Source organism: Rhea pennata, chromosome 3, assembly GCF_028389875.1.
Source record: "Rhea pennata isolate bPtePen1 chromosome 3, bPtePen1.pri, whole genome shotgun sequence".
Lineage (NCBI taxonomy): Eukaryota > Metazoa > Chordata > Aves > Rheiformes > Rheidae > Rhea > Rhea pennata.
The window spans coordinates 96,654,908-96,681,950 of NC_084665.1; the positions used below are offsets into that span (position 1 = coordinate 96,654,908).

At 36.1% G+C, this 27,043-nt stretch overlaps 1 protein-coding gene across 7 annotated transcripts in view; it reads right to left on the reverse strand.

Annotated features, from left to right (window-relative positions):
- The window catches only part of LOC134137921 (regulating synaptic membrane exocytosis protein 1), a 192,244-nt gene that overhangs the window by 11,438 nt on the left and 153,763 nt on the right, over positions 1–27,043 (reverse strand). Inside the window, exon 1 of one of the 7 annotated variants that reach the window (XM_062571080.1) lies at positions 2,817–2,831. The exons of the other annotated variants lie outside the window; for them this stretch is intronic. The gene's annotated coding sequence lies outside the window, so the exon portion shown is untranslated. Of the gene's footprint in view, positions 1–2,816; positions 2,832–27,043 lie in introns of those variants that run through there. 7 annotated transcript variants of the gene reach the window in all.

Genomic DNA, 27,043 nt, shown 5'->3' on the forward strand with positions numbered 1-27,043 from the left:
TTTTCTGGAGCCAGTCAGATCAGGCAGCATGACCAGAAAGCTAAAATACAGTAGAGCCTGAAATGTAGCAGCTGAACAGGGTTGCCTTGAGGACTGTGAGTGTTCCCGCATCAGGAAACAGGAGAGAAGAGACACCGAAGGTGGCTACAAGCCCATTACGAGCTTGGCATAAACTGGGGAAAGGGAATCTGTCCCGGGCCACCTGGACAATGCTCGTGGGAGTGGAGACTTAGTGATCAGAGCCAGGTTGTTGGGAAAGCATAATTTAAAAATATATTCAGAAAAAAAAATCACTGTAAAAAATATCCACTGACTAAATTACAGAAGTGAATATTTCAGGTTTGAGACAAAGTTGGGATTACAAATTACGAGTACATTGTTATGACAGAGTAAGTTAATATTACTGTGGGTAGCATTAGTGTTGCTGCTTGAACATACTTCTCTTCACCAAAGATTTTAAATGTACAGACAGTGAAGTAGGAAACCAGGTGCATAGCCATGTGCAAGTCTAAAATCTTATTATTTTATAAATACCAAATTTTCTTGTTCAGGATACTTTACAAGTCACTGTTCTCTGTCTTACTGTACTGGATTCCACTCCTTTTTTTTTTTCTCTTTATTTTTTTTTCAGGTTGAAGATAAAAAGAATTCTTTTGCTTCCTCTTGTAACTGTTAACAATATTCACAATATTTCCTGGAAATATCCACAATGTTCACTGGGAAAACTACACAGCCTCCTTGCATATTTTATTTTATAACGACAGTCTTAACATCCTTAATAAAATCAGAAATATAACATAAAAGTAACCCAAGACAGAATGGCAAAATGTAGAATGAGTTTTATGGCATAAATAGAATTGCCTTTACCCATGACTAAGAAACACACATTTCACAGGTTTTTCAAGTGTTACATTGGTCACTTATGCACATCATATTTTTTAAATCCACTTATAGCACAAAAAGGAAAGAGAACAGTTTATCTTATTGGTATATTCTTAAATGCTTCTCAGCAAAATCTAGTTCTGCAAGAGGGGTGGTTAGGTTACAGCTAAGTTAGAAACTGGTCTTTGTTACTTCTTAAGCCCCTCTGGTACTGGTACAAGTAGTTCTGGTGTACAACTTCCAGTCATACCTTGACTGCACAGTGAAATGAGGGATCTAGATGATTCCCAGTCTTTCTCCAGTTCTTTATAATGCCTGTCTGCTTAACACTTTCATTTTCATCTTAAATTATTTTAAATCTAGTACTTGTTTTTGTACCTTTGAAACCCTGCCCCTATACAAACACAGATTCATAAAAATATTGAAGTTCAATAACTATGCTATGATATACGGAGAAGATTTTCATCTGTTGTCTGGATATGTACTGGAGACTGCTTGCTCCAGCTGCTGATTTTTATTAGTGTTTGATATGTACAATTAAATTTTATAATACATTACAGATATTTGCCTACACTATGTAAATTACACTATACTCATCATGCAGACTGAAGATAAACTGGCTCTGTAATGAATACCATTTAGGGGCAAAATTTACTCCAGAATGGCCTGTACGCTTCTTATTGTCTAAAGTTTTCTGTGTGCAGAAATGCAGATGTGCATAAATTGCATCTAAACACAGTTTAACAGCTACAATCTAAAGAAAAGCTATTACAGAGCGATTGTGATAGAACATTTTGGCAGGTTTAGTAACATGCAAAAGGATCATAAAGTAACCATCTGCAGCTATAAAATATGCTTAGCTTGTATGCTTTTTGCAGTTCATCAATAGCCTTATTGTAACACCCATACTACAACACACCAATGAATATACGTATTTTCCTCTTTCACTCCACCTGTTATAAAAATAACCTATCTAGTGATTCCTCTGTTGATCTGACAAGAAATTTGTTCCTGTCCCTGGTTTTCTCAGACAAGAATAAATTAATGAAAATCCTGATCTAAGTAACGATGAAAAGCAAAAAGTAAGTTTCTTAGTACATTCGCTATCTGAAATTTGCACAAAATATCAACACAATTGATATGTCACAATTTCTGTATTTTCAAATCACCTCAAAGTATATTAACAGGAGCAAAACACTGCTGTTGGAAGCAGCATTATACTGGTGAGAACAAATCAGTCATGGTATCTATAGAATTACGATGAGCTATTAGAAATACAATACATCAAGGCTAACATTATCTTGTTAAAGGCATCCAGTCCAGAGAGCAATCTCTGGGTTCCAGCACAAAGAGCCCCAAACGACTCATATGCACATTGCTCTGGGTCCATGACTGCCCCCAAAGAAGGCATCGCCATTGGTCTGGGCTTCCTCTGGGCCCCCAGACATAACCACTATATTTTGCAGTTGTTTCAGTTCAGAGAGTGTGAAATAACAGGAGGGGCTGTGTCACAGCCTGGTGGAGTAAAGCTTTTGTCGTGTGATGCCAATGCTATGTATTTCATGGGACAGGGCTGCAGGCATGAGGGCATATGCCAGGACCCAAGCTTGGTGGCTTAGTCAATAGGACTATGTTAGTGAACTGCGTAGGGCAGAAAAAGCCAAACCTGTTACGGCCTTATGCATACTGAGTGAGCCATAACCAGAATCATACCTGAGGGCAAGTAGTTGGTTCACATTAAAAAAAGATCTGGGGAGCAAATTTACACACATGCAGCACCTGTGCCTGACTTGGGTATAAGGCATGGAGAATTCATGAATGGTTCAAAAGAACGCCAAGGAAGACAAAGCACAGACCATTGCTAAATCCATGAAAAAAAAAGGCGATAATAAGGTACTAATGCTTGTGTCCTTGCATGACTATAATTGATCCACTTTATCTAGTGTGCTCATGCATGCAGAGAAGCAAGCTGGGAAACAAGGACTACAGCTCCCAGCCAGCTCTGACTGAAATCTGGCAGCACTGTGACCATGCTGTCGCTTCACACACTGACTGTGTGAGACATCAGCAAGACTATGCCAACTGGTATATGAAGAGTCACCCTCAATTCAAAGAAGAGCGAAGCGGCGCACTCCCTTGGGGCCATTTCTGCTGTGTTACTACTGACTTTGCAGCCTCTGATCTGGCTGGCTGGAGAGCTGCTGAGTTAGAAGTTCTGCAGCATCCTCCTCACTCTGCATGTCACACATCTGAATAACAACAGATCGTACTTGCACATGAATCAACAAAGCGCCCCTTGGCTTGTAGTTCTAAACAGAGAGCGAAAGAAGTGAAGAAATAGTTTAAATGACATTTGTTCCTTTTATATGTGTACACCTTTCAGTTAGGCACAGCTGAAGGTTGATCTCAAAGCTTGAAACTACATAGTGACTACGTACAGAAGATAAACAGTAAAAAAAGATGACATTTAAATATAAATGATCCCTAAACATTTTTTCCTACAACAGTCTAGAGTATTTTCTATTTTGCCTATTGTGGCATTCTTTCTTGATTCATATAATATTGTTTATAGAGAGACAGCTGAAATATTCCAGTAAATGGCTTTCACATGTTTCCTCCAATAGTATGTATCTCACAATATATTCAAAGAAAGCAGAATACCGTTTATATTCTGTAGAGTTTGATCCTGAGGCTTAAAATCCAAATATAAAGCAGCATGTCTTTTTCCTATTTCTGTTTACTGAAACATATACACGAGCAAAATTTATACTATTATACAAAACCAATAAATTAATAAAGTTTTAAAGAAACCTTCTGGAAAGAATGCTAACCTTTCTTAGGTGGGATAAATTATCAGGAGTTTGAAAAAAAATTACATTTCATAACAATATTAGCAAATTCACACTTTCAGCTGGCAAACAAGTTTCATTCCCAACAAATATCTTCAAGAAATACAGAAAAGACAATGCAATTAATCCATTAATATACACAATATTTTATCTTAGGTATTTGTATACAAACGAAGGAATAAAACCCACCAAACCTAACAAAAGGAGGTTTGACTGAAATGCTGTTAACAGTTATATCAGTGCTTAGATTTTCTTTACTGAGCTGTTTGCAAAACGTATGGCATTTTAGTCAGTGCATTGCAGAATCTCAGCCTTTGGTTGCATTATTTTCGCAAAGGCAAACTTGCAAACTCAAACTCTTAACAGTTTAAACTTAGATTTCAAAGTGAAGTAACTTTAGTTACCCAGCAGCTCTTACTGACTTCCACCATGCTGAAGTAGTACTTGGTGAACAGATGACAAAAACTGTTCAAGCTCCATGTTTAAAATAGAAAAGTAAATAAGTACTGAAAATAAGGCCACTATTTAATACCTGATAATGCACTTGTGGTCTCAAAACAGTAGGCAATTACCTTTCCAGATCTTGTGTCCTTAACAAAACATGATCTTGGTCATACTTGACTGGAAAAAAAATTGTAAAAACAAGCATGTGGTTTAATTTGATTTTCCTGACATATACAGTTTTCTCATGTCAGAGAAAAGAGCTGTGTCTATCAGATACATGTATCTTAATGAAAAGCACGGAAACCTGCTCAGAAGTTCACTTAGGGCTTCTTAAAATACTAATACTTTTTGTCTCAAGGTTTTTAAATTAATAGTTTTGGCCACGTACTTGTTATGAGGTGAAATGAGCCACTGTCTGTCAGGCAAAATGAGGCAATCAGTGATGATATATGGTAATGAGTTTTTACTGCTGGGATTGCACTAAACAGTCTTTATAAACATACAGAAATAACACCACCCTAATTTTCTTATTCACACACATGGAACGAGCTGTATAAATTTAGAATATGCAAATGAAACTGGTAATAATCCTACATGCCCAGTTCTTCAACTCTTAAAGCCTATTTCCACGAAATTCAATTAGGAACACAACAAAGTCATGTTTTCCACAAATTATTTCCTACATAAACAGTTTATAAAATTTCAAGCACTCATTTTCTCATATACTCATTGGGTTTGTTAGAATGGGGGAAAAAGTGACACAGAATGAAATGAGAAGCTCATGAAAGCTATTTGCACTTCAACATTAACATTTTTTAGGGCAAAACAGTGTTACAATATTACATTGCTTATTGCTGGCTAACTCTTAAAAGAAAACTGGCATGTGGCCTAGAGATAACGTTCGTCCGCTTAAAGGGTGCTGGGACACAGCTGTTGGATGGGGGGGGGGGCAGAAAACTGGAATACAGAGGAAAGTAGAAGAGATTCTTCAGATAAGCCAAAAACAAGTTTTATTTCTTTAAGGATATAAATATATTTAAATAACCGTCTGAAGTCCTGAAGTCGTTTTTGTATATGGAGAGTCATAACAATTATAGTAGATTTCTTTCAGACTGTTTTTTAAATAAGGATAGAAGCAAGAATGTAAAACATACAATGATTTCAAATCAAAATTAGTACCAAGTCACTCAGTAAAAAGCTCAAACAAGCCTTCAGGAAAGTGCTCTATCTTCCTTAGCTCCCAGGACTGCAAAAACTGCTGAACATACTTTAGATATACATAATTCACAGTTACAAAGCAGCATTTGTAATCAGAAATGTAAAATAACAGTATGATTACTAAAGGAGGATGTTTTAAGAAATCACCAATAAGACTATTTTTAATACATCGCTAATAAGACAATTTATTGTTTCTCTGTTTTTTCAAAATTTCCTGAAAACTATGTGATGTACATATTGGAAACCAAAAGTCTAAATCTTTTAATAATATATATACATATATATATATACACATATATATATATATACACACACAAACTGTATGTTGAAAAACTGGCAAAAATACTGCGTGCCAAAGTATCTTCTAGGAAAAAAATACTATGTTACCTTTGTACATTTGTAAAGTTTTTGAGTAATAATTCAGTGCTAATTTAACAGAATAGAACAGGAATCAGAATGTGTTACAGCTTAAACAACATTTCTGTTCTTACTCAGAACTTCCATTCTGCTAATTGCTTGGAATATTGTGTAGCTCTTCCATAGTTTGATTTGTTTAAACTGCAACTTTAAGCTTTTCTAGTCATATTTAATCACTACCAACATCTCCAGTTTGCTAAGACATTTCCCTTTAAAAATGTTTCTGATCTGCCTTTAGAAATCATTTCTAGTATATCAGATCAAGAGTATCAAATTGTTAAAGTTTTTTTTTTCTCAGTGGCTGCAGGTTTGCAAAGTTAAAACTACAGATTAACACACACTGCTAAAGCAAACTAATACAAAGGCTCAGCACGCTAACACACAGAAAATACAGGCTTACCTCTTTGGTTTAAGCAAAATTAAACATCGGCTATGATATAATCCTTAGCAAGCAGTCAGCGCCTAACGAAGCTTCACCTTTGCTTAAACGTCTTGAGCTGTTTCTGGGTAGAATAATCTCAGGCTTCCTCCTTTGCCTCCCTCTCTTTCTCTTTTAACCGCTTGGCACCGTAGCTCTGGGAGGAATGATCAAGTTGCTTCAGCCACCAGTTCCTTTTACAACCGTGATTACATTATAGGGCCTTGGAGTGAGAAAGTACTGAACTACCTGCCAGCTAATATTTCATAGTGCATTGCTGAAAGGTTCAAAAATTCAGTCAGCAGTGTATTTTCTCGGGATGTGTAAGAACAGAAGAGCACAAAACATTCTTGGCAACTTTGCTCGATGCATTTTTTCTAATATAGTTGTTCAGAACTAGATGAGTAGAGGCAGATAAACCCAGAAACATATTTCTCTATCATGTTGAATTTGACTCATTCTGCAGGAATTTGAGTATAAATCCACCCGAGAGATTGCAAAACTGAGAAAGCATCATCAATACTCATTTACAGTTACATTGCAAGAAGTCTTGATGATGTTATTGTCTTAAAATGCCTGTGTGTATTTCAAGAATAGACTTTAAGTATGGAAATACTCCTTCCATCTTTAAACTTAATTTTGAGGACTTTGTTCTAGGATTGTTTCCCTGTCAAGTTACTCAGTTTCCCTCACTAAATTCTACACGTGCAGTATGTTTTCCTCTGGCAATTGGTTCTTTTTAAGAACCAAATAATCTAACCCACTTCAGAAAAGCTTGGTGAAGCATTATAAGGTTCCTCTCACTCCCTTTTACAAAGTAAAAGGACATAGCCAACTTAATGTCTTCTTAAAGGAAGAATTTGTCTTTGATTTCATCACTGGTTATATGTACTGAATTAGGATATTAGGCCGATTAAAGACAGCAGAGGGAAAGGAAGTGAGTCAGCATTTGTCAAGCGAAAGGAAGACAAATTAGTTCAACACAAATTATAATGGGAAATAAACGAAAAAGAAACACATATGCAATAGATTTCTCTCTTATGGATGTTCAGTTCGGAATGTAGTACAGTTCTGAAGATTTAAAATATTGTAAAATTATTACTGAGAAAAATGCCATAAATTATACTGTGACCTTCACTTAATACACATATAACAAGACTTTTGATTTCAAATGATCTGTAGGTGACTAAGAGATTTAGAATCCTCTGCAATAGGGATGTGGTACATCTCAAGTCATGCCTATGCAGAAACTCCTAGGTATTTTCATTGAATAGGCACAAAAGTTTCCTATAAATTGCAATGGTTAAAGTAGTTTTTATTTTCTTGCTCTGGAGTACACATACAAAAATGATATTCCGAACACCATAGAGAAAGGGTTTTTCACCAGCTTTGTTAAAAATACACAGTCACATCATTCATAATTGAGGTATTAAAAAAAATAGGAAAATACAATTAAATGGACAGAAGTCATCTTCCAAAAACTAGTCCTATTTCTGGGAGTGAAATGTTATATTGCTAGCAGCCAATGCACACACATCACCTTTGCAAGAGACATGCCGTCAGCATGTGTATGGAAAGCACCCGGGCAAGGCTGCTGCCTGGCAGCAGTTTAATATGAAGCCAGCTACTTCTGCCAAGGGTGCAGCGGGTTCCCCCCACTCAGGTGCTTTCTCTAAGCTGCACACCTAGTGAAAACTTAACAAAGGTTCACTAAAACCCACGAAGGGAAGGCTTTCATGCCAGATGCCCCCGCTCTCATCACAGCCTTTCCTCCTTTATGTTCCTGCTCCTTGTCCCAGGAAAAATCACTCCCTATATTTCTTACTGGCATTACCATGAAAGTTTTCCAGGATTACAGCTGTTTGACCTGTTCTTCTGGATCAGTAACCGAAAGGCTCACCAAAGGCTTGGCTTGTTCCTTCACCACTACAGGAAGAGGGAATTCAAGCTCATCTGCTTCTTGAAATATTAGACTCAGACTCTCAATATGCTAAATTTTTGAGGGCAGTCTCCAAAGTATTGAACCTGAAAAGTACTTCCTTTAAACTTTCTACGTTCCTAAACACAAGTCTACATACTGTTTTTGCAATGTTGTCTGCACAGCTATCCTATCGTATCACCAATGATCACATGGAAGTTTCACCTATAGTAAAATATAGCAATGCTCTTCTTCATCCGAAGTATCTACTTTCAGGTTTATTCTGCTTTTGAATTTCTATTGCATTACCTCTGAGTGCTGTTTGAAATATAAATATATAAATTCCCAAGCAAACTCTGTTGTGATGATAGGAAGAAATAACCCCTCACTTTTAAGGTAAGCTGAGGTAGTAGATGCCAGAAGAAGGGCTGAAAAGCCAGAGAGGCTCCTATTTGGTTGGCTAGAGCTCCAATCTGTTCAGTGTCAGAGTTTGTGCAAAGTTTATCTTTTAATCAGGATTTATCTTAGCAGTAGTTAAGACAGGCAAGTAGTGAGAGAGACTGTTACTGAATATTTCACTTTTAAGACAGCTGCTTCTGGCATTATGTTCAAACCGCTTAACATGAGTTACAATAGTCAGTACGTAAAAACACCTACAGACTTGGGCAATGGGTCTGTGCTAGATAAACACTGCATAACTGGAAGATATAATTGTTCCCTTTGTGTTTATATTATTGAAAGTGGACGACTGTACACAAAGACTCAGCTTAGAGACAGACCGTTCAGCCAAAGTTCTCAAACAGATGCTCCAGAGTAACTCTGCTAAGAAATTGTAATCTTTACCTCCAGTACTGCTGGTTTATGTCAGTTATCAAGTATGCACTGAAAAAAACTCTACTGACAAGATGCTGCATTCAGAAATCAGCACGCAGAATTACCACAGCAACAGTACTGCTTGGATTGCAATGAAAGGTAGCGCAAAATCCGCCAGAAGGATTTTTTTTTTAACACCGTTCCTTTTGCCATTAAAACAGATTTCAGGTTATTTTTATAGTTTCATATGGCTGCCCATTTCTCATTCTTCTCAGTTCTACTTTCTGGGTTGCAAACCTTGTTTACTAGGAAGCACTGCCTTTATTTAAGGCAAAGGAGAAGAGACAACAGCCAATAAAAAGAGAAAACTTACACAAACAGAAGAGAAGCTCCATGTCTTCTCCGGTAAATTATGCTAAATTTTCATTATAATGCAAGATTTCTTTATTGAGACCATTGGCTTGTGTGATAATACATTTCTATGTATAATTCATCTGTTACAAATATGATAAAATCTAAGAAAAACGTAAGGATGAGAATTAGCAATACACTATAAATGAATACTTGAGAGTATCTGAATTACAGCCAACAAATTTAAGCAGACTGTTTACCAAATTTTAAAGTCCTTTCAAAAACAGGCAGAATGAGTTGGAAAAAGAAAACGAAATGGTGCTTATATTGCCTATTTTTATAGAAAAATAACCATCCTCAACAATCTCCAGCTATTTATGAAATGAAAATGCTTCCAAAGCTCTATACCAATAAAAAAGACAGGTTTACTTGAACTGCAATTTTTCAATGCGATGGTGCAGGCATATTAGTAAGTTCAATGATTAAATATACATTTGTTGGACTACTGTGACATTTGCAAATGTTGCTCTACATATGCTAATACATACCTGACATTACAGTACAAAATGAAGCCATTTCCGATACTTTCTAACTATTTATCAGGCCATTTTCATCTTTCTATGTTATGTAAAAGCAGAAGCTGAGATTCAGGACTAATTTTTATTGCTATTTGGACATACAGGGCACTGACAAACATATCACAAAGGAAGAGATGGAAAATCAGTAAACTGGAAATCAAAGCTGCGTATGAATATCAGTACCAAGGAAAATGAGAAGAGGTAGCAGAAAATCAAACAGCTGCACATGGGTGGAAACTTGCAAATCAGTATCATCCAAAAAACCAAAAAAGAATCTATTCAGCTTGAACTACAGATTTCAAAGCCTGAATTTACTTCTCTGTAGCATACAGAAAGATGGTTCCCAAATGTTCATTGCACAAAATGAAAATATAATAAGTCAACCTTATTTTCTTGGTGCTAGGCTTATTATTGATTAAACAGAACCTTTTCTTTACAACAATTTTTGTCTATATCCTGTCTTAGAGTAACTCAAACCAAGTAGTTCTACATCCTTCCAGGGATTTCAATATATATTGGCTTGTGGATGAAGATCATAAAATACAAAAGTAAAACAAACTTGCCTTTCATAGCAGGATTACACCATGGTGCTTGAGTCTTGCAGAGTTAATGGTCTGAAGGTCAGGGTCATTGGAGCAGATGCGCTAATCTCTTATTATCTGTATATTATACAAATTATTTCAAATAGCTTTTATTTTTTCTTGGAAATGACAGATGAAGCTCTATTTGCTGCTCAGGATTACTATCGTCATTAATGAGAGTGCTTCTTTTGGGGTGTTTTCATACTCTGAGAGGTTAGCCAGTATTGAACATCAGACAGTTATAAATATAGCAATGTCCAGCAAACCACTAGGCAAAAATATGATCTATAAATTCTATGAAGATAACACATCATCAGAATAAGCATTAAACGTAACTGATGAACAGGAAACAAAGCTTGAGATTGCTATATACTATATGAATCAAAATCATGTAAGGTAGAATATTAGACTAGAACAAGATCTTGCTCTGTCATTAACAGATACTGTTTAAGGAAACATTCACATTTTTTATTATAGTTTCTACGATATATTACATTTTAGAACTCTGTGAGTACAAAAGAATCTAATGTGATGGAAATTTGTAGAGGAAACAACAAACAATTAAATATGTATAAACCCTAGCTCATTTACATAAAAATGACATTACTATAAACAAAGAATAAATAAAGATAGGATGAACATAATAACATTAACTAGCTGGCAGGTAGCTTCTAAAAAAACAAAAGATCAACAGCTTGCAGATAAGGTCAGGAATCACAAAAGAGAAAGTCTGGGAAGTCCTTAGTAGGTTAAATGACATAGTTACTGCAGACTAAGAAATAATAGAAGAGCTATTTTGAAAAAGCTTAACTAACATACATAGTTAAATAGCCTTCTGAATAATAATGATTACACTCAATTAAATACACCATGTTTAGAGTCAGAACAATATCAAAACCAGCATGTTAGGTACTAAAAAGGGGGAATATTTTTAAAAAGGATAATCTAGTTACAGGATTTAACCTGTGCATTAGTGCTACAACTGAATAGTGTGCTGACTTCCATTTTGAAGAAATACGCATGAACATAATCTCCAGTTTCTACCAAAGTGAGTTTTGTGGATTTCATTGGGGAGCCAATGGCACTATACAATGACTCATATCTAAAGATTATTTTACTTTAAAATTCTTTCATAAAAGTACCTGATTGATACAGTTTCCAAGAGAAGGTATAGTCACAATATCTCTGTATTCCCAGCTTTAAATATGTGTATTTAATATTTTAACTAAAATAACATTTTAGTGAAGTCAGAAACTTCAATTTCAAATATGGGCACAAGTAAAATCATGTTTTCTTTGGCAGGAATTTTTAAGCCAATGCAATCACTCTAACCCTTGACGTGACAGCACTAGCTCCTTCTCTCAAGATTCCAGTATGTGTGAGCCAAGCTGAGAACACAGGAAGATGCACAGCAAAGAACAAAGCTTTTTCAAGCACTTGAACTTTTCTATCTGTTTTCTGTCATTTTTAGAGGAACTTAGGGCTTCGCAGGTTCATTGACTGCATCAAACTGAACAAGAAAGCATGGGTAATTTGAAACAAATATGAAGTGCACGGTCCTACTAAAACCTTTCCTTCCCTTTAAATCCAGAAGAAAAAAGTATTTTTTATGTCTTACATAAGGATTCATAAAAGCATGCAGAACTTTCTTCAAAGCCCCAGTTCATCTTGTATGGATCTCCATGGCACTATTCCCTGAGGAATATATATGTGTGTGTGTGTGTGTGTGTGTGTGTGTGTGTGTGTGTGTGTGTGAGTGTGAGAGAGAGAGAGAGAGAGAGATAAATCCACAGTCAGCGTGAAATTCTAGTCTGATTTTCTCCAGAATTTACAGAAGGAAAAGAAAACGTTAGGCATCTTCCTATTCAGCAAGGTAGGTTATCATAGTATATTCAGGTATTTCTCAAAGATAACTTCTGACAGCAGTAAAGTATTGTGGGAAATACTGGCAATCTAAATACAAAGATCTTGTTACAGATAGTTCACCACCGTACTATCAAGTACAATGACAGACGTCACCATGCTACTTTCTGAAGTATAAAACATTAACGGCAGGAATGATCTAGAGAATGTAAATAAGAATATTTAAACTTCCAGGGCCACCCAGTGATGGTTGAATCTATTTCTAATTAATTTAGAACTAATGAGCTCCTATGCTCTTCTTCACAGTTCAGTTGAGTTCACCAGATCAAAAGATATTAGGGATCTTTCTACAGTTAAGTCCTGACTCAAATTGGTAGTGAACATATCTCGTATATCACTAAAATATGGCAAGTAATCAGATATGAATACAGTTACTTGCTCATTAACAGTAATTTACTACTGTGGATAATAGTTCATTCTTTTATTCTATTCTATTATTGATTCTATAACTTATTCTATATTACTTCTATCAATATAATCTATTATATTAAAGTATGCTCTTCCTGACAGAGTAAGTCCTTCCTGGTAAATAGACACATTCTCACGAGGAGGATACAAGAAATTAAAACACTAGAAGCAGCCAAGGATGTGCACAAGTCACATTACATATCCGCAGCACAGTTAAGTTCTATGATAACATATTGCAGGTGTTAAGCATTGTATTGTTTTTAGCCATAGAGTCCCATTTCAATAAGGTTGACACTGTCCTAGTTTGAGTTATAAACATGTTTAATACATACGTGATATTCAGATAAATTCTAAGGTATGGACATTTAAGGTCTTATGGCATCTTTACTTTGAACAATATCTCTAAATAAAGATTACGTGCACACACACCACATGCTCACACACATACATGCACACTGTGCGCACTCTGGGTTATTTTCAGGCACATGATAACATTTCAGTAAGATTACTGTATCTCTTATAATGTGCTCTTGAGTCCTTTAGAATAAAACAATTCCAAATATTTTTTAACCACAGGTATTTAGGAAGTTGGCTCTTCTGCTGAACTTCTGTGAACTGCAGAAGGACTGCAAGACCTTCAGTAGGTCACTTCCAGCACAGGAGTTAGCACCCCAGTAAAATGGGGCAATGCCACTTACCATTCCTTCGTGAAATGCTGTGAAGTCTATGATTGCCATCACTATAAAGAACAAAGAATCATGACTACTAGTAAAGGGTTCTGAGAGGAACGATAAAAACTGGTATACAAAATAAGCACATATAAAATATATTGCAGTAGAAAGTGAAATTCAAAAGTATGTTTACAGTGTCCATGGCAGTCTTTGCTCCAGTTCGAACTCTCAGAGCAATTTATTCCTTAAAAATAAACATATCCCACCAAACAGGAGAACTTCTTATGCATAACCAGAAACTGCCTGTGCATGTAACATTCTAAATAGCTTAAGTATGGCAAGAAGCTTCCTGTAATTAATAAAGGCATGCTGAGATGCATACCATCACAATCTCATCAGTCTCATTTTTCAGTTTTACTAATTCATTCCATTCTCAGTTCCTTTAAAAAACGCTGATTATCCTACTTTTTTATTATTCTCTACTCTATATTCTTAAGTATTGCTGACATTGTAGTGATATGTACTACATGAACACATAAAAAGATGAAAGAAAGCCATGAGATGTCAAGTCTGTCACTCCACATTGACATCATTCAGACGTGCTTTTGGGACAAATCATTGATCCAGTTGGAGATATGGGTTGCATCACTGTTTCTCTCATTCACTTTCAATTCATCAAAGATTCCTGTTGTCCAAATATTTTTGCTCTTTTAGCAATAGATTATTAGCAATTATACATGGAAAGCAATATTAATACAATACTAAAAAAGGATAGTTCAAATATAAGCATTAAAACATGGAAAAGTTAGCCCCTCTCCAGCAAAACTATGATAACCATATTTACTACTTCTTATATGCAGCACCAAACACACAGCAGCACTAGATGAATAACAGCACAGTGGTGGCTGTAATTATCTCAGATTGCCCTTCAGATTGCCCTAGATGAAAAGCATCATCAAATTCCCAGCCTGTAGAAACAGGCAGTATTGTTGCTTAGTGTCACATAATAGAGAAAACCTCATATTTTTGTTAGTGGTACTCTACAAAAAAAAGCGTTATTGGTGAAATTACCTAAATTTTCATCAGAAACAAAATATCACAGGAAAATGCTATTATTATATATTCCACTTGATGAATGATAATGTATGAAAGTGTTGGATCATGACAGTTCTGCTGATAACATTTCCTAGTGAAAGCTACAACAGAATTGCATTTCACCCATTACTTCCATCCACACAATTATTCAATTTAGTCTGAGTGGCAAGATTTATACCAAGCACAATACAAAGACATTTGCTCATCAGAATAAATAAGATACTTGAGATGATCAGCAGATGAAAAAACATCTCCAGTTGTTTCTTCTGATTTAATCACATTTAAAATAATTAAGCAACTGTCTTCTTAAAGGCTTCTCATGGTAATACTTCTCATCTGAAGCTAATCGTTTCACTAGCCTGTACTGAAATATATTAATGGCTCCCTTCATGCAAACAATCATGCAAACAAGGTATAAAATAGACACTGTGCACATATGTGATTCTTGATTAGTATTCATGCAGAGGCCTAGAAAAGTTTGACTTTATGAGTCTACAGACCCTGTATCCAAGCTAGTTATTCCAGACTCCTTCTGGAGCTGATGAGGAGAAGCAGACTTTTAAAGATGTGGTTCATTTTTAGTATTTTAGACATTTATTTGATGATGAATGAGCCACAGTCAAAAGGGCTCATTTCTCACTGCTGGCTAGAAAGCAAGCTCACAGTGATGGAAGGACAGCTACTTCACACACTATACTTGCTTAGATTAATCCCATGTTTTGGTATTACTGCTCCTGGTTTGCACCTGTGAAGAATGAAACCTCTCTAGTTGTCATTAGCAGTGTTCCTGCTCTCTATTCCACAATCTGTCTCCAGCTCAAGAAGAAAAGGCTGCACCAGGTAAGTGTATTGTAAAGGCATTATCTGCGAGACATGGACACATGGGACTGGCCACAGAGGGAAATAGTGTCTGGAAGTTAGAACTCAATCCTTTCTAGATACAGCCTCAGATTTTACCCCAGAGAATAGTAAAACCCATAAAAATACAGTCTCTTATCTTGGTTCAATACTAGTTTAATAATTGTTTTAAAATGTAGTACAGTGGTAAAATATATTGTTTTAAAAGCAACTGTTTCTTTCAAAAATGGATGAACAAATATGACTCAACTTTGGCAACAGGTTTCAGCACTCTTCAATGAATGTCTGTTACTTCCAGTGCCGCAAACAATGTGGCTTAACAAAGGTCAGCAAGAGTGGGAATTTGTATCTAAAATAATTAGACTTGAATTTAAGCTGTGCATAAGTAGTTTTGTTCAGCTCAGTTGAGCAGGTCATTTACATTTGGTAAAATTTCCTAAGTGACCTTTCATATTTCGAGGTAAAATCTGTGGGAGCTATATTATTAACAACTTCAGTCTATGCATTATTCACTGCATTCAGGAACATGTCCTTATAAAAATGTCACTAGTTAATATTCAGGAAAAAGGCTATCTGGGCCCAAAGAAAAGGAAGGGCCATAAGGCCATCTCAGATGAGCGTGACTGGCTCACTAGTGCCACCTAAAGGATATTCAATACACAGTTACTAATGCACACATTCCATTTTTCCTGGAAACATAGCAAGTAAAGAAATGAAGGCAGCTGGCACACTCAACTGAGTGACACTGTGTGAGTGAAACAATCTACACCATTAAATCTTCAGTCACCAGTATCTGCAGAGGAAGATTTTCTCTGGGCCACAATGAAATTGTATCCCCCCTAAATTCAGTAAGCTTTAAGGGACATTGCTATAGTCTGTTCCAATCTGGAGGTGGTCACTGGGAAAAGGTCATTCTTCTGAATATTGGGGAAATGCAGTCAGATGTTTAAAAACATATGCTCCAGAATAAGCACAAGGCAGTTCAATGGGCCTGGGGTTTTGGCCACTGGCAAGCTTTGGCACAGCAAATGGTGGGAGGCCCACTAGATGAGCCTGAACCTTGGATAAGAATGAGACTTTGGGAACCTAACAAAACTCTTGCTGTCCTACCTGCTGAGACATAAACCTTTCTGTCCCTTGGAATAGAGAACAGAATAAAGGTATGGAAAATATGAATATTGCCTGAAGAAAAATAGGTAAAACTGTATTTAAAACTATTTAAGTGCAATCAAAGTGTGGACTGTCACTCAATTTTGCCTCAATGTCTTATGTCACCTTCTCTGTCACTTCTTCTCCTGGATCTTCCAGTCAATGACAGTGGCTCATTTATTAAGAACTGAGTATAGACCTAGCCCTATAATGAGTGCATAAATATATTAAGGTTGCCAATTCCAACTGATACTAGAGATGATTGTTCTCTTGCTGTAATGAGGCTGTTGCCAGAGCTGTAAATTTTTTGACATCAAGGGAGAGGTAAGTGCAATACAAATGCAACTCAGTTCTGTCACTTCCAGCTCTGGGAATGGCTGTGACATGGAAGGCCATTATCTAAGTCCTTAGCAGACCATATTTCTTCTGTCTTCCACATCATTCTCTGTGTAAGTCTGTTTTCTGGTCAGCTTATGCATTTTTGAACCCCACAGGGCTTAAAACTGCACCTATTTTTTATGTATATGTGTTGTGTCTCACTTTCCACTGAAGAGATACGGGGCATTGCTACATCTATCATTTTTCAGCACTTCTTTCCTGATGTGTCTTGTTCTTCTGTTTCATTCTGTGCTGAAAAATTAGCACTAATAGCACACAAGTTTTTGACCAAAAAAAAAAAAAAAAAAAAAAAAAAACAAAAACAAAGCACCCTGAGACTCCAGAGAAAGAATTTGGTTCCTAGATTAATCAGATCCTCTGGGCAACCTTTGTTAAGTCACCCTTTCATAGCACTGTGGAGCATGTGGAATACATCTACCTAGGCACAAGAACCAAACTCTTAATATGGCTGGCAAATTTCCTGGCAAAATATTTTCCTTTAAATTACTCTTTTCCACTAAATTTTAACAGAAGTTTCTGTTATTACAAATAGTCCTGCCCCACTATGCATACCCATCAGTTTGTTTTCATTGTCCCTTGAACATCTTCCCTCCTTAAAATTTCAGTCACTCTAGAGTCTGAATTGAAGAAACCAAATGAGTCTTGTCAAAGAAATCCCTCCCCATAACCATGATCTCTTGAAGAGAGCTGCACAGGAGAGAAGATGGATAGTAGGATAATTTTCAAAGGGAAAGTGATAGGTAAAATTGATTTACTTTCATATATAAATCCTAGGTCACTGTATCACATTAGTTATAGATATCTAATTCAGTGTCTCAGTCTGGCCACGCTCTGAGACAGAACACTTTGCACCATCAAATCTAATCAAACAGTGGAGCTATAAATAAACTCACAAGCCATCAACAGCAATGTGAAAGCAAAACCAATCAAAACAGTGGCACTGAGATTCCTCCCTGGAGGAGATCTTCTTATATTTTAACTTGCTTTATAAAAGGAAGTCTATCTTTATAAAAGGAACCTGCATTAAGATAATTTGACAATCTGGCAAGTTCTGTCCTGAGACCAGATAAAATATTCAAAATAAATGGATTCCCAAGACACTGACTTTTACTCCAAAGACACAAAAGCTTCCATAAAACATCTTCCAATACTGTTTCACACAGTATTTGTTTAAAAACAAAACAAGTTACCTGTTTATCCCAACTTCCAAAAACAGAAGTTGGGCTTCTGTTTTGGGTACCCAGCCTATCTTGTCCACCCATATCTTTCATAATTCACAAATCACAAAAACAACGTAAAGTAGAAAGACTTCTAGCCTTGGCATTTACCTGCCCTGGGTGCTTATGTTTGACCACACTTGGGAGTTTTACGTCATGAGGAAACTGGAGTGGAGGCGGTAGTGCTGCTCAGAGGAGAGGAAAGGTGGTTTCTCTTCTTTCCTGACAATGTGAAGAGGCATTATTTCACATTGCCCTCTCATTCAGATCATTCTGCCTTGGTTTCTTTCCCTAGTAATATCAAATCTTGCATTTTTCTTAACTTAGAATGCTGCAAAAATGGCAGGGTAATTCTAACTTGTCAAAATTTCATCATACGTGGAATTTCTACTGGAATTGCCAGATATTTACAGCTTCCCAAAAGAAAACCACCTCATTTCTAAGGTTTCATTTCTTCTATAACAATGATGTTAAGGGTATCAGACATCAGAAACTCAGTATTTTTGTAATATGAAAAAATGACTGTGCATTTGTAAATAAAATAAATCATGTATGAGTGTCTGTCAATGAGTATCAAGGACTCTTATAGCTACTGAGTGATTTCAGAGCAATCCTCAGATTACTCAGAAAAACTTAGGAGGACAAATACAAAACAGATCATTGAAAAAAATTGCTGTAGTTTACTTTTTCTATTCTTTGAATGTCTCATTATAGGTCTATTGCACTGCACTTCTTAAATATTTGTAGACTCCAGGCTGAAAATCTAAATAGATTGTTACACTTTAGCTAAATGAACCACAAGTTAATATAAAGATGAACCTGTCTTTCAATAGAGGTCTGAAGAAATAAAGAGAGGCAACATGTACTCTATACTGAGGTCTAAGCAAGTAATTCTACTCAGGTCTGTTCAACAGGAAGCAGTAATTCAACTTCAATACTGCATAGTATTTTCATTGCTTACTTAGAGCAAGCTAGACAAATAATCCATATATGTAGCATCTATCACTGCAAGAGAAATCAATACAAATTTAAAGAAAGTTAATATTGAACTATTGGTGTCCCCTAGAAGTAGCATGACCACTACATTCCAAAACTGACACATCTATCAAACTAAAGAGAAGCTGGCACCACATTCAAAACCCTGATGAAAATGTGAATATATCTCACAGTTGACAAAAATATTTGCATTTTGACAATGTGCTAACAACTGAGTCATAGATACCAAGATTTCTAAGTTCCAGGGCTTTATGTTTTCTTTGCCTTCTCTTGGCAATCTGAAGAAAATTTACCAGGTGCCACAAACTGGCTAATTTAATGGGGTAGCTAAAAATTACTGAAAGTGTAATTTAAGCACTTCTTGAAATATTCATACATACACAGAGGAAAAGAGAAAAATGTGAGTATAAAAATAATAAAGCCTATTCAAATATAATCCTCTGTTAAATTCTTACCAGAAAATCTGATGATTTTCTTAAAAAGAAATCACACCTGCTATTTTATAATGGAAAAGGCATTCATATGCATAGAAAGCAGTCATTTCCATAGGATAATCCCCATTGCTCACAACCAGGGTTTACACATAAAAGCGCAAGTGTACTCCAGCGGATGGGGCGGTGAATGACAGTGAAAATCTGAGCTTTGTTCTGAAGTAACACAGTTTCACTGACTGCCTCAACTCTTTTTTTCACCTTTGTATATCACACTGGTTGGTACAAAGAAAGTTTGCATGTAAATGAGTTCTGGACTAGCAAGTTTTATGATGTGCTCATTTTCATCTCTTCTCTCTTTGTTCTATTTTAAGACTTGCCAAACTAGTTATTACTGATGCTGGTTTAATTTATGTGCTATCTAAAGCACAGAGGATACTCTGGGCAATAACTGTCCCAGGACACAATCAGAGATCAAATTCCTTTGTCACACATAGTTTATATTAGACTGTTTCTCCTTTTCTTCTCGGCAGCAAAGTCAACAGCATATTTGGCTGGCCAGTAGCCCTGGCTAGGGGATACACCGAGAGCCCAACGCATGCGGGCATGAGGCTGGTTCTCTCAGGTCTCTGACTGCCTCTCTTCATCACCTGTCCTTTACCATCTTGCTGAGGTGCTGTTATCTGGGTCTCAGCCAGCTGAACCCAAACTCCTTTCCTAATCTGTGAAAACCAACGGAGGAGGGTACAGGCTTTTAGCACTGCACCTTGGGTGTGCTCAGAGACAGACTGCGCAGGGTGGCTGCTGCCCAGAGGCTTCGCTGTTTGTACGCAGAGCTCCTGCGTGGAGAGACAACGCTGCTATATTGCTCTTCCCCTGTACCAGCTTGGCTCCCCAGAGCTGGGTGAAAATTGTCAACTAAAATTTTTTTTCCAGCAAAACAACAGGAAAGACAGGAAAAAGAAGGAGATTCAGCAACAGCACAATGTTTTGTGAATGAACATCTGTTCTATCTGCTGGTGCCAGATTTTTGTTTTAAAAATTCACTTATATTTATTCATATTTATTTAAGGAAATAATCAATTCGAATTGTGTCCTTTCAAGTTGAACATCAGAAGCTCTCAGACTTAATGATTTGCTGAAAATCTTAAAAATTATTTTAAAAAGATCCTATGAAAATGATTTTTGTAATAATCTTACCGAGTTCCAAGTATTTCATTATTTATGATTTGAAATTCATAGTATCTCAGAGCTGTTATCTGTGATTACTCTGTTGCATAGAATTCTATTAATTACTTTACAGATATGTAGATTATGTATAAATACATTAACATTATTAGCAGCAATAAAAGCAGCAAATAATATGATACTTGAACATCCTTTAGAAAACATCTGCTGATGTTTTGCTTTGTCCTAGATTATGCTTATTGATTTTGATGTGGGTTCTGTTGCTGCTATTCCTACTTCTAGACAAAAAAAAAAAAAAAAAAAAAAAATTAAAATTGCCTCAAAGGTCTCTTCATATTCACAGTTTTAAAAGTCTTTGAATAAGAGATTAAAATATACAGAGTCTTTGAATCTAATACTTCTTTCCTTTCAGCCCAATGCACTTTTTTTGAAGTGCATCTTAGCATCAAATGTACAATTAACTCTTCCTATATCAAATGTTTAAGATTTTTAAAAGTCACTTCTATTTTCTAAAAAATCCAGAACTAAATTATTTCTTAGCCTACATGGTTGCAGAGATATGAACACATATTTGTATTTAAATCTTAGCACTCTCAGAGTTTTGGTCACAGACCACAGAAAAGTGTTTCACTTTTTTTTACAGCTATAGTACATTATTGTACAATTTGTAAAATGATGCCTTAATTATTCACAGAATCACAGAATGATTGAGGTTGCCAGGAACCGCTGAGACTGTTGAGTCCAATCTCCCACTCAAAGCAGGGTCACCGAGAGCAGGTTGCCCAGGACGATGTCCAGACAAGTTTTGATTATCTCTAAGGATGGAGATAAAACGTCTCTGGGTAAGCTGTTTTAGTGTTTGACCACTCTTAGAGTAAAAATGTTTTTTCTTATGCTTAAATGAAAATTTCTGTATTTCAGTTTGTGCCCACTGTGTCTTGTCCACTGAGAATAGTCTGGCTCTGCCTTCTTCACTCTCCCCCACCAGGCAGTTATACACACTGGTAAGACTGATAAGATAACTGAACCTTCCCTTCTGCAGGCTAAACAGTCCCAGGGTCCCAGCTCTCTCAGGCTCTCTTCGTATGTGAGATGCTCCAATCCCTTCACTATCTTTGTGGCCTTTTGCTGGACTTGCTCCAGTATGTCCATGTCTTTTACTGGGGAGCTCACCATGGGACCAGCAATCCAGATGAAGCCTCACCAGTGCTGAGTAGAGGAGAAGGATCAGGTCCTCCTCCTGTAGACGGTAAGTTAAAAAAGAAAAAGAAAGTATCTCTTTGTATTCATAATAACTTATTAAAAAGTAGGTTAGGGTAAAGGTATCTGAACTAGTATGCTGCAATCAGAGAATAAGCTATGCCCATATTTAGATGCAGAGTCCCACTTTGCCCTTGACTGAAGCAAGTAAGCAAAATGTTAAAGAGGATATGTAAAAGAAAAGACTGCAAAGAAAATTTCAGTTGTGTGTTTGCAAGGAGGAATTAAGAATATTTTTAAAACATTTTAAAAAATTATTGCAAATTCAGTTACATGAGAAAAATAATACCATAAATGGTCTGTAAGAAATACCATACTATATTGGACAGATTTCAAAATTGCTCTTTCTCCCAAATATTTTGATCTATTTTCTACAACTCTGGCTTATATTTAGTAAGAGTAGCAGGGAAATGGCCATCATTGAGAGTCTGCAAAATTCAACAAAATGTAGTGACTTTAAGAGAGTCTTGAGCACCCGTTTGAGTGGAGGATCCTACGTGACTGTACCAGCCACTTCTTCCCAATCTCCACTTAGACAGTAGGAACATTCTTGTGAAGGAAATACTGCAGATCTATCCACTTCTATTCCTCCTGGTTTTAAACTAGACAGCCTTAGCTCTCAGATGAATGCCTTCAAACTGAATGAGTTGTTTCATGCTGGACAAGGCATTTCATTCAAACCAAAATCAAACTTTATTCTAGTTGATAGAAGGACTATTTTGGAAAGAAAGAAAAAGATTAATTTCAGGTCTATCACTACTGATCCAGATCATATGATTTTATGTAGGAGTGGTTTATTTTCCTGTGAGACAGGAATTTATCCCTGTGCCACAGAGCATGAGTACGTTTCCTCTGGAGGACTGCAGGTACTCTAAACCTTTTTACAAAATCCCACAGTTCCAGAAAGTTACATATTGCAAACATGATAGAGTAAAAATTAGGTGAGGAGTGATAAAATTCAAGTTTAAGGATGACATTCTGTTATAGATACACATTTACATATAAATGTCTAATCCGAAGAGAGATTTTTTCCCCCTATTGACTGTACTTTGGAATTGCTTTATTTCCTTTTTTCTGACATAATTTTGATAATGTTTTAACTTAGTGTTTATACTTGCACTAAAATTTGTGAACTAAGTGGGAATCTGATGAAAAAGCAAACGATAATTCTCTTTAAACAAAGCTAAGAATTATCATAGGCCTTTCGATAAAATATTTAATAAATACCATTTTAAAGACTGATTCACCATTTTAATATAGAATAGAAACATACCTGCACTTTTATTAAATACATTTGATACATTATGAAATTATATTTCTGCAACACGTGTATCACAGATTAGCTAAAATCAAGATCACACTTTCCTGAAGCCCATACTACTTATGTGCTGGAAACAGCCAAAAGCACAGTTAATAGAGTTCAATTACTGTAGTAATATCTCTTCTAAAAATCTAGGGAGAAAGTGCAAATAAACAGAACAGCAAATGAATACTTCTGATTACAAGTTAACCAACTGCATACAGGAGCCAAAGCCAAAATTTATATTTCAGGAAAAAGGAAAAGAACCACATGTAACACTAATTCAACAGAGCGGCTGGACTTTGTTTGAAAATACTAGCCCTTATTAGGAAATCTTTTGGAAGATGAGTAACTGGAACTGAATTATGTTTCTATTAAGGGTAGTGAATTCCTCAGCTAGACGGCAACAGTAAATAAAAGAGAACATGCTTACATTCACTCAATAGTTTCAAAGAAGTAAGTATCACTACTAGAACAAAGAGTTCCTCTGACAAAAACATTCAGGTCTTTTTTCTTTGTTTTTAGTATTATTCTTCATCTGTTGTTTCCCTCTTCCTGTCGCAGAAACATTTGGGTGCACAAAGGATCAGAATGAAATGTTTGCTACTTCCAAAGGGCTGTTGGGTGCTACCGGGTTGTTGTGTTTCGAGCCCAGCTTTTGTCACTGTCCCTAAGGCACCAGCACCAGCATTGCTAGAAACTTTTTTTTTAAGATTGGCTGAAAAGAAAAATCCATGTCAGTGTTGGTCTCCCCTCACTCTTCCTTTCTGTGGAACAGAGTAAACATCTTCACAGATCATCGCAATTATTCTAAGCAAATTTTAATGGCCTGTTCTGAGAAAATTAGCAACCATGACAGAAAGACTCTGAATGAGACAATATTAAACAGCAAGAAAAATCTGGGCTGACGGCTAAGGTGCAGACAAGAGGAACACTACACTTCTGTCAGGTAGCTGAGAGTTACTTTACAAGTACAAACAGTCTAACGTTGAGGAAAAGAAAGGCAAAGTGTGTCATCTTAGATAATTAAATGGAGATATCTGTAGGTAAGGAAGCTTGTATGTAAATGCTAAGCATTCTTGCAGAGATAAACAGCCAGGGCAAACAAATACTTTGGAAATGCTCCTCCAAAACACAACGAATAAACAAGTGAATTACAAAAGAAAAACTAACCCTGTGGAGTAACTGCATAGCCGTAAGACCCATACTAATTCTGATTTCTAAGAAGATTTTCTGGATCTACTTCACTGTCAGAAAAATTGAGATCCTGTAGCATTTTATCTAGATGAACCAGATAGTAATAAAAAATCAAATACAACATAAGAAAATAAATCCTTTTAAAACTTAGACAGGATATTTTGCTAGCTAGCAGTACAAAAAAAATGGCCTATTTCATCCTTAGCATGCTAAATGCCTTGGGAAGCTTAAGATACCTTTCTATTCTGTTAGAAACTTTATTCTAATTTCTAGACAAAGCCAAAAGTTATTCACGATCAATTTGTACCCATTTGTTCTTATACCACAGATACTGACAACGTTGCCCTTCAGATTCAAACACTCTCCTTTTTGATGTTTACGCTCATTGAATTTTTACAGAACAAGCATATCCCTGTTCAACCTTCATTTTTATAGGCTGAACAAATCAAGCAATAAATAATCCTTCAAGGTCTCTATTCCCACAGTCAGCCAGCATTCATTTTCTTGAATACGAGTGACCAGTATTCCAGATGAGCTGTCAACTGTGCTCCATACAATGATGCTAAAATTTCCTTAGCTCTCTGCAAAATACTTTGCCTGATTCATCTAGGATAGTATTTGCTTTTTTTCATGGCCATATCTTACTGCTAGCTTATATTCATCCTGTGATTTTTATTATATCCATGTTTTCCTCTGATCCTTCCAGATGACACGCTCCCAAATTACACCTGGAAATCCTCATTAGTCATGCTGAAAGGAATGATCTTGCGATCTATATTACTACAATTTATCCTAGTTCTATTATTCTGATCCTCAGGTTCATCAACCCTTCCTTTACATCTCCTGGGAGTGATATACTTTCCAACTCAGTGTCAGCAGCACATTCTAGCAGCATGCCTACTGCCTCTCATTAAAATACTAACAAGATCTGCCTACAATTTTTGTTTTAGGAACTCAACCTGTAAACATTATATTTTGTTTTACTACAACCAGCTTCTGCCTCCCTTTTAACCAACATCTTCCATGATATACAGCTTTCCTTATTAATCTGCATATTCTCCATCCAATCTAATAATAATACATGATTTACTGAAGTCCAGGTAAAGTATATCAATTGAACTTTTTTGTGTACCGATTAGATTTCTTATAAAATAAATGTATTTTTATAATAAGCACAATTTATTTCACTACAATGATGAAAAAGTAAACTCAGACGTTGTGAGGTCAAAAGAAGTAAATTCTCAGAACTGTATTCTGGTCATTTTTTACAGTTGAGACTTGATCAATCAGAAAGAAATGTGAAAAAAAAAAAAAGACGACTGACCACTAAAAGAAAAGGTCATTGTGACCCTTCTAAAAAAGTAGCAAAATTATTTCCCTGAGCTGATGAAAAGAAGCAATAACTTTTTGGAGGAAGACAACAAACAAACTACCCCTCTTTCTCCACAAAGCTCCCACCCTCAGCATATTTTACTTCTGACACATCATCTGCCTTATCTTTCTCTACTGATATCTAGACCTGTAGGAAATCTCTTGTTATCTTATAAAACCACTACAAAGATGGACAGAATATTATCCTTGCTGGCATGACTGAACAAATATTGCAAAAATGAAAGACTGGGATTTTTTTCTTTCAGCATATACTCTGTAGTTGAGACAGGAAGACTGCTATGCTCTGCTTAATTTCCATGTTTCTGAGACAGTGTTATTTTTATCACAGCATAACGTTGCTTGTTAACAGACAGTAAATAGTCTGTCAGTGAGCCATCATATTCTGCATCGCTAGAGGACGCTTTCTTTGTGTAATGGATGGGGCTGTCTTTCCAAAATGTTGCCTAAGCTACAATCATCCAACAAAGTCACGAGACAAGGAATTCTTAAGATTGTTCTCAAAAAATGAAATGTGAGACAGTCAACCAGCCTAAGCAAAAGTTTTCTTAAAGCTATAATGAGAACACAAAAATATCACTGCTATAATCTACTATACTGAGGAGAACATGATTATTAGGATTTGACTACTTGCTGACAATTTCCTCATTTAGATAATAGTTTCTTTTCTAAAATTGGGAATTTTGATTTAATTCAAGAGAACACACAGAAAGCCAGTGTTTTACTGTCTGTTTTCAGTTTGTGAAAATACTTGATTTCAGCTCCACCTTGTAGTACACAGTCTCTGTCTGAAACATTTATGACTATGGCTTGATTTCTGGTTGCTGAAGTTAAAACTCACAAATAGGAGAGAGCCAATTAATAACTTTGATTCTTATGTAGAAATAGCTCATCGTGGTTCATATCATATATAGAGCAAGGTATTTCCATTTGAAAAAAAAAAAACACTCAGTATCAACTCAACATAAGACTGGAGAGGGTGACCAGGTCGTTGAGTACAGTGTCTTGACTTTGCATTCCCTGTATCACCCAAACCCTTTCACAATGGCCATCTTAAAACCAGTTTAGGTGCCTACTTCAACTATGCTCATGT